This window comes from Macaca nemestrina, chromosome 9 (genome assembly GCF_043159975.1).
Source record: "Macaca nemestrina isolate mMacNem1 chromosome 9, mMacNem.hap1, whole genome shotgun sequence".
NCBI classification, from domain to species: domain Eukaryota; kingdom Metazoa; phylum Chordata; class Mammalia; order Primates; family Cercopithecidae; genus Macaca; species Macaca nemestrina.
Window position 1 is genome coordinate 124,352,160 of NC_092133.1, and position 13,239 is coordinate 124,365,398.

The 13,239-nt window shown below is 35.6% G+C and overlaps 1 protein-coding gene across 4 annotated transcripts in view; it reads right to left on the reverse strand.

Annotated features, from left to right (window-relative positions):
* The window catches only part of LOC105488276 (MAM and LDL receptor class A domain containing 1), a 1,027,522-nt gene that overhangs the window by 291,624 nt on the left and 722,659 nt on the right, over nucleotides 1-13,239 (reverse strand). The gene's annotated exons all lie outside the window — the stretch shown is intronic.

Sequence of the window (13,239 nt, forward strand, 5' to 3'; positions counted from 1 at the left end):
ATGTAGTTACTTAATAGCCAAGCCAGAATTCATGCTTTGGCACCACAGTCTTTACCCTCAGCCAACAAAATCCATATGTTCTCTCATCCTACTCAAATATGGACTCCTATAACTCACACCTTAGGTGCTGTTCCTTCCATGAAGAATTATCTGACCTGCCTCAGACCCATCTATCCATCTGGCTCTTCTGGGGCTCCAGATATCCTAATTATAGTACATGATATTGAAATGCTATACAATGGTGCATTTTCTATTTGATTTCTTTACTCTGTAACAGATAAACTAAACATGCCCATTCTGAAAGAAAATGAAGGATCCTTAAAGGAAGAAACTGTATTATAATCATCACTATGTACTCAATACTAGCACAAAACACGGATATCTTTTGAGTGATCAAATAATATTTTATGGAACTGTGTTTAAATTTGGTAAAACTGCTTGGGCTGGCTTCACCACTGCAGTGAGAATAGGTGGCTATCTGAAACACCAGATACATTCTAAACATGCTATTAGTACTAGGCCAATTCCTACATTTAATGAATTTAAAATACTTTGGTTAAAAGGATTCTTAGATTATTTTACAGGTAAAAATGGTTGCTAAAAAAGCTCTCAACCATTGAAAACCTTTCAGAGGATAAAGAGCCTGTGTGACAGTTATTGTCATTGCCCAAGATAATTTCTGAAATGTGATGTATTTGGTGACTTTGATACTCTATATAAACACAGCTAACGAAGCAATTTACTGGTTGTTACATAGACAAGGAGGCCCATGGTACGTGATGAAATGAGGCAGAAAGCAAAGGTAAACAAACCAGAATCGGGTCACAGCAATAAGGAGTATTGAAATAGTAAATGCTCTTGTTGAGAAAGGTGAATTTAGTATGAGATATAAAATTGCAAAGAAAGAAAAGAAATCAGACCAGGAAACTGTAATCCTCATTAAAAAGAGGCCCTTCATTAAAGGTACCTTTTCACATGCTGAATTTAAATCTAACTTGAAGAAAAGCATGATTGATGAGATATGTTATGTGTTTAGTCCTAATTAATATTTTCTAATTGCTATATTGAGAGGGGAGTGCACACATTGCTCCTGGCTTATCTCCACTCTACTGAAGGTGAGGTGTAAAATGAAATTTGTACAATAAAGCGTCAATGTCATATATATCTGATAGGGAATGGCAAAAGGAGGCAGGTTCAACTGAGCATCTTACTTTTGTCTTGGGAGATGATTATTTCCTTTGTTCAGATAGCTTTTGCTTAGGATTTACATTGAAGCAATAATTCAAAACAATAATGCGCAGTAAGGATATGTATTTAATTGGCTATATTGGTGATAAAGTTGATTTATTCTGATGGAGTTTGAAAATGTTAGGGCCAGAGAGTCCTTGGTAAGATTTCCCTTTTAATAAAAGCAGCCCCCAAATCATTTCCTTTCCAACAAAGAGCAGCCTGTAAAACTCAGCTGCAGACATAGAAAGGCAAACTAGAAGCCTGCACAGGTGAATGCTGGCAACTGTGCCAATAGAAAAGGGTTACTTGGGAGCCAGGCATGTTCAACATGGCAGCTCCAACTTTCCTTTTGTCAACCATGTGTACAGTAACGAACAGACAACATGGTGATGGCCAGGTAGAGACACCATCTGCATAATAAAAGATTAGGGTGGGATGACCAGCTTCTTCATGTGCTATGCAAATGTCACACCTCGTCCGACCAATCTCTTGGGCCCTGTGTAAATCAGACACTGACTCCTCAAGCTTATCTATGAAATCTGATGCATTTCAGCACAAATCTAGAAGTCCCACTTGGGAGTCCCTCTCTCTCTGCAAGACAGAGTGCTATTCTTTTTTCTCTTTCTTTTGCCTACTAAACCTCCACCCTTAAACTCACTTCTTGTGTGTCTGCATCCACAATTTCTCTGGCGTGAGACAATGAACCCCAGGTATTTGCCCCAGACAATGATGCCACTTCATGATGAAGCGAGTCAACAATTATTGAGTTTATTTATTTATTTATTTCCAACTACTCTAGAGTAGCACAATAGTCACTCAACTAAGAGCCAACAGGCCTTATTTCTATTTTCCCATTTGTAAAATCCCCCGAGTAACTTTGAAAGATATTATTCAATTACTTTGGATCTTTAAAATTTTATGGAGTTTTGAATATTACCTTGAAGATACTTAGTTAATTCATTGGCTATTCTCTTGTAGCCTTTAAAATATATAAATGAAAGTATAAAAATTTCTATAACAAGTAATATAAGAGTATCATTTTCAGCTATGCAATAATATATTCCTCTTATGAGGTAAAAAGTAAGATTAAAATTCTATTAATATTGTTGAGCACTAACAGGTTAAAACATATTCTTGTAGTGCATTTCAAGGCCTAGGCATTCCCATCTCTGAATGTATGTTTCCACTGGAATGGAAAAATCAAGAATTATATAGAGCTAAGAGTTTAGTACCATTGATTCTAAAAAATGAGATGTTGGAATACCTGGAAAAAATTAAAACATGAATGTTTTTCAGTAGAAAACATTTTTTTTTTTTAATTTGACAAAGAAGTTAGGTTAATGAGATGGAGAGTTTGGAAGCATATGTTGAAATGTAGAGATGAGGCCGGGCGCGGTGGCTCAAGCCTGTAATCCCAGCACTTTGGGAGGCCGAGGCGGGCGGATCACAAGGTCAGGAGATCGAGACCACAGTGAAACCCCGTCTCTACTAAAAATAAAAAAAATTAGCCGGGCGCGGTGGCGGGCGCCTGTAGTCCCAGCTACTCAGGAGGCTGAGGCAGGAGAATGGCGGGAACCCGGGAGGCGGAGCTTGCAGTGAGCCGAGATCGCGCCACTGCACTCCAGCCTGGGCAACAGCGTGAGACTCCGTCTCAAAAAAAAAAAAAAAAAAAAAAAGAAATGTAGAGATGTATTTCTGAAGGGTACATACCTCCAAGAAAGACTCACGAATGTTCTATGTTCATTGTGTAAGAACATGTCATATGAATAAAAAAACATAGCTAGAGTCTTGTAAAATAAGTGCTATTATGTGTAGCCTGGAATGGTGTCCAAAGTAAACACAAAATGAATGTGTATCCTGGTTCAAGATGACCACTCAGGCTATGGTTGTAAATCCATGTCTAACCTGTTCACATACAAATGCCTCAAATCCACAGTCATTGCTTAGCCACTCCACCAGCCTGGGGTAAGCACACCAGCAGGGCAATTCATCTGACAGAGGACAGAGCTGGGGAAGAGGCCTACAAAGACCTCTGAGGTAGACGTGAACCACAGAAACCTGAGATCCTGGATCTGGAAAAGGGAGCATGTCTCTGAGTGGGTGTGTCCTCTTAGCTGGACACACCCCTTGCCAAGTGAGGAAGGGTGTAGCTCAGAGAGGAACAGAAAAGAGCCCTGAAATACTCATTATCCTGTATCTCAAGATGATATTACATGGCTAATTGACCTAAGGATAGACAACTGATCAAAGACAGAATGACAGGACTATTCTACTTGGGATTGAATGCTGTATTAAGACACCTAAAGATGCAAGTTTGGCGGGGACAGGCATCTAGTGGGCAGCTCATTGGAGCAAATTTCCATACACACCTACTGCTGAGATCCTTGGACCTTACTCTCCCCAAGGATGGCTTCCACAATTGTTTCTTTACTTTTCTGACCCATCATCCCCCAATCTTTCGCAAAAATGCCCTTGATTTATTGAAGGTATGTGCACTAAAATGAATATTAACTATTAATTGCATCTATTATTGATCTTTTTAGGTCCCACTCTCAAAGTGAGGAGAGGAGCGGCATCAATAATCATCACTGATGTGTGTAATAAAAGAAAAACAATCCCACGTTAAAGGAAATACAACTTTCCCAAACATGAGGTTTTAGAATCTCTCTGATTTTGATAACATTAATGGGCTTTAATGAAGAAGAAGAGATTTTGAGAAGATGAGCAATCAGATTGAGACCTTTTAATTAGCCTTTCTTGTCTATTATTGATGTAGACAGGTCACTGCAGAACACAGTTACATAATTTTCAATTTATGTGCAAATTTCAGGGTCAAACAATGAACAGGTTATGTTTTTCTGCATAAAATGAATACAAACAAGTCTAATCACAGCATAATATTGTCTTTGACCCTTTCCATTAAACTTGCTTATATTTAGGGGCTGTGTAACAATTTAATCTTTACTATACTTTTGACATAGTATTTCAATCACGCCTTCAGAATTCAATAGGTTTGCTGTGAACTGAGGATTATTATTGACACTGGGACTCAAGATTAATATTTTTACCTTATATTCTTTATTTTGTAATTGTTAACAAAGCTACAAAAAAGAAAATTTAAAGAAAGTTCAAAATGTTTTTAAATGAAATCTTAAAATCCCTCAGCAAAATCTGCCACAACAGTGTGACTGGGTTAAATTTAACAAATCTTTCTGAGCCTCATATTTCTCATGTGATAAACAGGGATATTGAACTTCCTATATGAAGTGGTGCGTAAACATTTAATGAGCTGATGAATGCAAAATTTTCAGTACATGTTTGGCATTTAATAAATGTTATATAACATTCATTTTTCTAGGTTTCTTTTTCCTCCTTGATTCTTAATTTCCTGCCCTGTTACACCCTTAGTTATATAAAATGGGTTCTAGTACGATTTTGCCAAGATAAAATAAAATATACAAAGTTGACAAAACAGTTCTTGATTTATAGGAAATGTTGAAAGTTCTAATTTTTTTGTTTGTTTGTTTTCATCCTTGGCCGGCAGTCTTTTAAGAACAAAATGCTTCTTTGAGAAAACACAAATAATATTTTATATTATCATTTACTTTCTAAAGTTATAAAATAATATTAGTAAATGATATTAAAATTGGTAACTTACAATGGGCTTATTCCCTGTAATGACACCAGGGAACAACATCAGTTGGTGAAGGAAAAGGATGGCAGAAGATATTGTTCAAAAGACTGTGTCGAAATGTTTGGTAGATTAGAAAGAAAAGCTATGCCTTAGAGCAAAGGATATTTTGTTACGAATGAGATTATAGCAAACAAAGACTTGACTACTTGATGAAGAGATTTTTAAAACTTAGACACTTTTATTCAAATCTCTTTGGCTGTACATTGGGAATAGGATAAAATTATAAATATTTCTATATTTATAACTGCATATATATTTATATTTTATTAGCTGCTCAATGACAAAGCAAAAGAGTGATCCTACTGTTCACATTCATCTCTTTACTCATTTTTAAAAAATGATTGCTTAAAACTTGACAAAGCAATAACAAAAAAGTAACCTGACTAATCAATGGGCAAAAGACTTAAGTAGATATTTCTCCAAAGAACATACACAAATGTCCAATAAGCACATGAAACGATGTTCAACATCACTAATCATTAGGGAAATACAAATGAAAACCAAAATTAGATAACATCTTACACCCATGGGAATGACTACTGTGAAAAAAAAAAAAAAACAGAAAATACGTGTGTTGGTGAAGATGTGGAGAAAATGGAACCCTCATGCACTTTTGGTGGGATTGTAAAATGATAGAGCTGCTATGGAAAAGAATGTGGTGGTTCTTACAAAAATTACAAATAGAATTACCATATAATCAAACTGTTCCACTTCTGTCTTATATTCAAAGAAACTGAAAGCAGGGATTTGAACAGATATTTGTGCACTAATGTCATAGCAGCATTATTCACAATAGTCAAAAGGCAAAAGCAACTCAACTGTCCACTGACAGATAAACAAAGTGTGGTATATGCATACAATAGAATATTATTCTGCCTGGAAAAAAACAAGTTTTCACAGAAGTTTTGACACAGGCTACAACAGGGTAAGCTTTGAGTACATTATGCTAAATGAAATAAACCAGTCACAAATGGGCAAATACTGTATGATTCCACTCACGTGTGGCACCCACAGTAGAAAAATTCACAGAGACAGAAAGTAGAATGGTGGACATCAGGGGCTGGGGAAGGAGAAAACGACGAGTTATTGTCAACAGGTACAGAATTTCAGTTTTGCAAGATGGAAATTCTGGAGATGGATGATGATGATGGTGATGGTTGAACAATGTGAATGTACTTACGGCTACTGAACTGTACTCCTAACAATGATTAAGAAGGTAATTTTATGTTCTATATATTTTACCACAATTTTAAAATACTTTTTTAAAAAATTACGTAGTTATTTGCTTGTTGTCTGTAGTACATCAAGCACTGTTATAGGAGCAGGGTATACGTCATAACCTCACTTTATCCTTGAATTTTGAGGATAAAGTGAGGTTATGAGCAAGCTTTCATATTTTCCTTTTTTCTTCTTCTTCTTTTTTTTATTTTTGTATTTTTGTATTTTTTATTTTTTATTATTATTATACTTTAAGTTCTAGGGTACATGTGCATAACGTGCAGGTTTGTTACATATGTATACTTGTGCCATGTTGCTGTGCTGCACCCATCAACTCGTCAGCACCCATCAACTCGTCATTTACATCAGGTATAACTCCCAATGCAATCCCTCCCCCTCCCCCCTCCCCATGATAGGCCCCGGTGTGTGATGTTCCCCTTCCCGAGTCCAAGTGATCTCACTGTTCAGTTCCCACCTATGAGTGAGAACATGCGGTGTTTGGTTTTGTGTTCTTGTGATAGTTTGCTAAGAATGATGGTTTCCAGCTGCATCCATGTCCCTACAAAGGACACAAACTCATCCTTTTTTATGGCTGCATAGTATTCCATGGTGTATATGTGCCACATTTTCTTAATCCAGTCTGTCACTGGTGGACATTTGGGTTGATTCCAAGTCTTTGCTATTGTGAATAGTGCCGCAATAAACATACGTGTGCATGTGTCTTTATAGCAGCATGATTTATAATCCTTTGGGTATATACCCAGTAATGGGATGGCTGGGTCATATGGTACATCTAGTACTAGATCCTTGAGGAATCGCCATACTGTTTTCCATAATGGTTGAACTAGTTTGCAATCCCACCAACAGTGTAAAAGTGTTCCTATTTCTCCACATCCTCTCTAGCACCTGTTGTTTCCTGACTTTTTAATGATCGCCATTCTAACTGGTGTGAGATGGTATCTCATTGTGGTATTGATTTGCATTTCTCTGATGGCCAGTGATGATAAGCATTTATATATGAACAAGCTTTGGATGCCAAAAATGTTTAGCTTCAATTTCCATTGAATGTGGAATGTTGTCACTGGAATGGCAAATATTATTGTCTAGGATATTAAAATTGCATATTTTAAAATATATGTGAAAGGTATGAGATAAATTCATATTTATCAATTATTAAATTTAGAAGTCAGAAAATCATGATGAGAACAGAAATAAATGAAATAGGGAACGATAAAAAAATTAAAAAGATCAAAAAAACTACAAGTTTGTTTTATGAAAAGACATACAAAATTAATAAACATTTAGCTAGACTTAGAAAGGCCAGATAACAACATAAATAAAATTATGAATGATATTACCACTGTTACCACAGAGATACAAAGGATCATATGATTCTACTATTAACAAATGTATTCTAACAACTTTGATAACCTGAAAGAAATAGATAAATTCCTAGTAACATACGTTCTACCAAGACTGAGTCATGAAGAAAGAGAAAATCTGAACAGACCAATAATGAGTAAAGAGATTGAATCAGTCATCAAAAACTCTCAACAAAGAAAAGCCCAGGACTAGATTGCTTGACTGGTGAATTTTATCAAATTCTTCTTTTAAAAAAGATTGATGACAATTCTTCCCAAACTTTCACAAATAATTGAAGAGGAGGAAATACTTCCAAGTTCATTTATGAGACCCACATCACTCTGATATCAAAGTCAGATAAGAACACTACAAGAAAAAAAAAATACAGACAAATATTCCTGATAAACATCCACGCAAAATCCTCAGCAAAGCTCTAGCAAACAGAACTTAACAGCACATTGAAAGGATCATATACCATGATCAAGTGTGATTTATTCATGAGATTCAAAGTTGATTCAATGTAGGTAAATCAAGAAATGTGGTACACCGCATTAACTGACGAAGGATAAAAATCATACAATCATTTCAATAGATGAAGAAAAAGCATCTGACAAATTTCCACATCTTATGATGTAACCTGTCAACAAATTTAGGTATAGAGGGAATGTAACTCAACATAATAAAAGCCATATGTGAAGTTCGATAGTGAAAAAGAAAAATATTTTTCCTCTAAGATCAGGAACAAAGCAAGAATGCCCACTCTTACTACTTTTATTTAAAACAGTACTGCAAGTCCTTGCCAGGGAAAATAGATAAGAAAAGGAAATAAAAAGCATTCAAATTTGAAAGAAAAAGTAAAGTTGTCTCTGTAGATGACATGATCTTATATATATAACACCCTAAAGAATCCACAAAAAAACCTGTTAGAATTATTAAACAAATTTTGTAAAGATGCAGGATATACAAAAATCAACTTGCAAAAATCAGTAGTGTTTCTTCATGATAAAAATAAACTATATGAAAAAGAAATCAGGAAAACAAACCCATCTATTAAAGAATCAAAAACAGAAATGTAAGCAGAGGTGAAATATATGCATACTGAAAAGTTAAAAAAAATCCTGAGAGAAATAGGAAAAGGGACAAATAACTGGGAAGAAATCCCATTTTCATGAATTGAAACATTGATATTGTTAAAACGTCTATACTACCCAAAGTGATCCACACATTCAATGCAATCCTCATCCAAATTCCAATGTCGTTTTCCACAGAAAAAAAAAAAAAGTCCTAAAATTCACACCAAACCCTGATTAGACAAAGCACCCTCAAGAAAAATAAAGCCAAAGGCATCATGTTTCCTGATTTCAAAACATATTACAAAGCCACAGTAATGAAAACAGTGTGGATACTGGCATTAAAACCAGGCCCAAAGACCAATGGAACATAATCAAGAGCCCAGAAATAAGCCCATACATGTAGGACTAACTAATTTTGGACAAGGGCGCCAAGAATACACAATGAAAAAAGAATAATCTCTTCAGCAAATGGTACTGGGAAAACTGAATACTCACATGCACAAGAATGCAATTGAACATTTATCTTACAAACAAAAAAAATCAACTCAAATGGATTAAACCTAAACATAAGACCCAAATGGTAAAACTCCTAAAAAAGGAGAGGGGAAAATTTCCTTGACATTGATCTTGGCAATAAATTTTTGGACGTCAACCCCTAATGTCAGGCAACAAAAACAAAAATAAACAAGTAAGACACATCAATCTGAAAAGCTTCTGCATAGTAAAGGAAGCAACCAACAAAATGAAAAGGCAACCTACATGACCCAAGAAAATATTAGGAGAAAATATTTGTGAATCATATATCTGATAAAGGATTAATATCAGAAATATATAAGTAGCTCACACAACAGAAAAAAATAATAACTTGCCAAAATTGCCAAAGGCCGTGAATGGACATTTTCCCAAAAAATACATAACAAATGGACAGCAGGTATATGAAAACACGGACAATATCACTAATCATCAGAGAAACACAAATCAAAACCTCCATGAGCTATCTCCGCACACCTCTTGGGATGGCTACTATTTTGAAAAATAAAAGACAGGGGGGAATGTGGAGAAAAGGAAACCACTGCACACTGTTGGTGAAAATGTAAGTTGGGGCCGGGCACGGTGGCTCAAGCCTGTAATCCCAGCACTTTGGGAGGCCGAGACGGGCGGATCACGAGGTCAGGAGATTGAGACCATCCTGGCTGACACGGTGAAACCCCGTCTCTACTTTAAAAAAATACAAAAAACTAGCCGGGCGTGGTGGCGGGCGCCTGTAGTCCCAGCTGCTCGGGAGGCTGAGGCAGGAGAATGGCGTGAACCCGGGAGGCAGAGCTTGCAGTGAGCTGAGATCCGGCCACTGCACTCCAGCCTGGGCGGCAGAGCGAGGCTCCGTCTCAAAAAAAAAAAAAAAAAAAAAAAAAAAAAAAAAAAAGAAAATGTAAGTTGGTACAACCATACAGAAAACAGTAGAGAGTTTCCTTTAAAAATTAAAAATAAAACTATCATAATAAACCGACAATTCTACTTCTGGGTATATGTCCCAAAGGAACTGAAATTAGTATCTCAAAGAGATTTATACCTGGTATCATAATTGCAGCATTATAACCAAGATATGGAAACAACCTAAATGTCCATGGAATGGATGGATGAATGCATAAAGAAAAGGTGATATACACACGCAGTGGAATATTATTCAACCTTGAAAAATGAAGGGAATCCCGCCATTTGGGACAACATGGGTGACTCTGGAAGGTATTACCTAAGTGAAATATGCCAGACACAGAAAGATAAATATGATATGACTTTAGTTATATGTGGAATCTTCTTTTAGATTCACAGAAGCATGGAGTGGTGATTGCCAGAGTCTGGTGGAAGGGGGAAATGTGGAGGTAATGTTTAAGGGGTACAAAGTTTCAGTGATGCAAGATAAATAAGTTCTGAGATTGCCCTATATTGTATAGTGCCTCTAGACAAAAACACTATATTAAATATTTAAAATTTGCTAAGAAAGCAGACCCTATGCTTAGTGTTTTTAACCATAAAAATTCCAATAAATGGGATGGGAGGGAACTTACGGATGTGAGATATATGTCTATGGCCTTGACAACGGTGACTTTTTTCATGAGTGTATACTCATCCCCAAACACATTGAGTTGTATACACTAAATACAACTTTCTATGTGGCAATTACACTTGAATAAAGTTTTTTGGAAAGAAAGAGAATAACAATTTTTGATTATGCAACACTGATTTTTGGCATGTAACTTACTTTTGGCATGTAACCCAGTTCAGACACCTGCAGGACAATGCAATAGCAAAACTCAAATCTCAGCAAACATCCCAATTCTATGTGGATTAGGTTTCTTATTACTTACTTCCATAAAAGCAAAAATTAGAAAAAAAATGGAATTCTTTCTTAGTTTAGGAATATTCATCCATGATTACATAAAGTAATTGATGAAATGAATGAGTCACAGCTCTGTGCTTAGTGAAGAATCTCAAACACATATCACTCAGAAATAAGCAAGTCACTAAAATGCGTAACTATCTATATGAAGGACAAAAAGTGGCTAAATTAAATAGCATTATTTAGGAATACAATCAGCTGTGCTAAAACTAAAAATAAAGTCAAGAAGATCATTATCATAAAAGAAATGGCAATGATTTCCTCTACCAGAAGAGAAAAGTACGTAATTCGACAAGAACACATAAAAAATTTCCCAAAGACAGATAATATACTTAATTTGTGTGGAGTAACTAAGGGGAACATCTTATTTTATTATTAAGCTGAAAGTATACACTAAAAATATTCTTTTATGTGTATAATAAGGGCTCACATTACTGTATTCACCTTATAATAATTTGAAGTTTTAAAAAGTATGGATTCTAGGACCCCATACCCAGAGAGAATGATTTAATTGGTCTGCCCAGGCAGAAATAGTATTTTATGTTCCTTAAAAGATTCTGACATGTAGCCAAGTTTGAGAACCACAGTCACTGATGCGTTTCACAATGGGAAATAAATATTATTTATTAAAAAAATAAAGAGGAGGGAGAGAAGAGTCAGAGAGAAATAAAGAAAACTGAAAGGAAAACAAAGTTTTACCTTTTCATAGAAATACATTTGTCATGGAGGGCTGTGGGTAACTTTAGTATCAGAACCAATGAGAACAAAGGGCAAAAAATTAAAAAAGGAGTGTATTTCTGGAAATGGGTTTTCTGGGATCTTGTGAAGACTGGGAATACAGAATCTTTCAGATTATATAAACGCTGAGGTTTTGGTAGTGTAGGGCCCCCAGCTAACCTCACAGAGGCTGTGTTCTTACACAGAGTCTGTTTCAGATATTCCCTAGCAGTCTGTATCAGATATTCAGATACTGGAAAATTGTATCTAGTTCAAAGAAAGCTGTATTCTACTCCGCTTCATTTCAATGTGCTTATGATATTTAATGCATACCAAGATAACTTTCAATCAGTGACTCAACTCATGAAAATATATGTAGGAAACAATAACTTATACTAAAGAAGATCTAGAAATATATTAACAAGAGTAAAACATTAGTGAGTGATAAAATTATTAATTTCAAAATATGTTCATTTCTTTTTTTTCTTTTTAAAATTAATTCAACTAACACATTTAGTCTTAGATTAAAAGAACATTTTAATATTTTGGACTATGCCTACATTTAAAGCAATTAATAAAATAAAAGCATCACCTAGTCAAATGAATTCCTGTGATCCCGTGATAATCAGGATAATCACCTAATTCTACACTTTAGTTTCCACCAGAGTGGGACAATTAAGGGAATTCTAATTAACCATTAAGAAACAAACAACTAAAATGAATACAGGATGTTCTCTTCCTGCAAAGCACAGTAGATTTTTTTGTTGTTGTTTTCAATTATCTAGGCCAGGCATGGTGGCTCACATATGTAATCCTAGCACTTTGGGAGGCTGAGGCAGGTGAATCACTTGAGGTCAGGACTTCAAGACTAGTCTGGCCAACATGGAGAAACCCAGTCTCTACTAAACATACAAAAATTGGCTGGGCATGGTGGTGCATGCCTGTAATCTCAGCTGCTTGGGAGGGTGAAGCAGGAGAATTACTTGAACTCAAGAGGCAGAGGTTGCAGTGAGCCAAGATCATGCCACTGCACTCCAGCCTGGACACAGAGTGAGACTCCATCTCAAAAAAATTTTTTTTAATTAAAATAAAAATTTTTTAATTAAATTTTTTTAACTATGTAGATTATGCAACAAGGGAAATAATATATACTAGCATTTTGTAAAGGGAAAAAACCTTGTTTGACAAAAAAAGCCAAAAAAGCCTTATGGTACATTATTTTGGTAGGGAACTTGGGAATAAGGTATGGTTCAAGGACATTTACATATGAGGGCTTTAGCATTATTGTGGGGTGAATTACATCCTCTCCCCCAAAATTCCTAAGTTGAAGTCCCAACCCCTGGTATCTCAAATGAAGTCATATTTGGAAATAAGGCCTTTAAAGAGATAATAAAGTTTAAATGAGATAATATGGGTAAGCTATAATCTATGTTACTATATTTGGAGATAGTGCTGAAAGAAAGGCCCTTTTTTTTTTTTTTTTTTTTTTTTTGAGGCAGAGTCTCGCTCTGTCACCCAGGCTGCAGGTGCAGTGGCACGATCTTGGC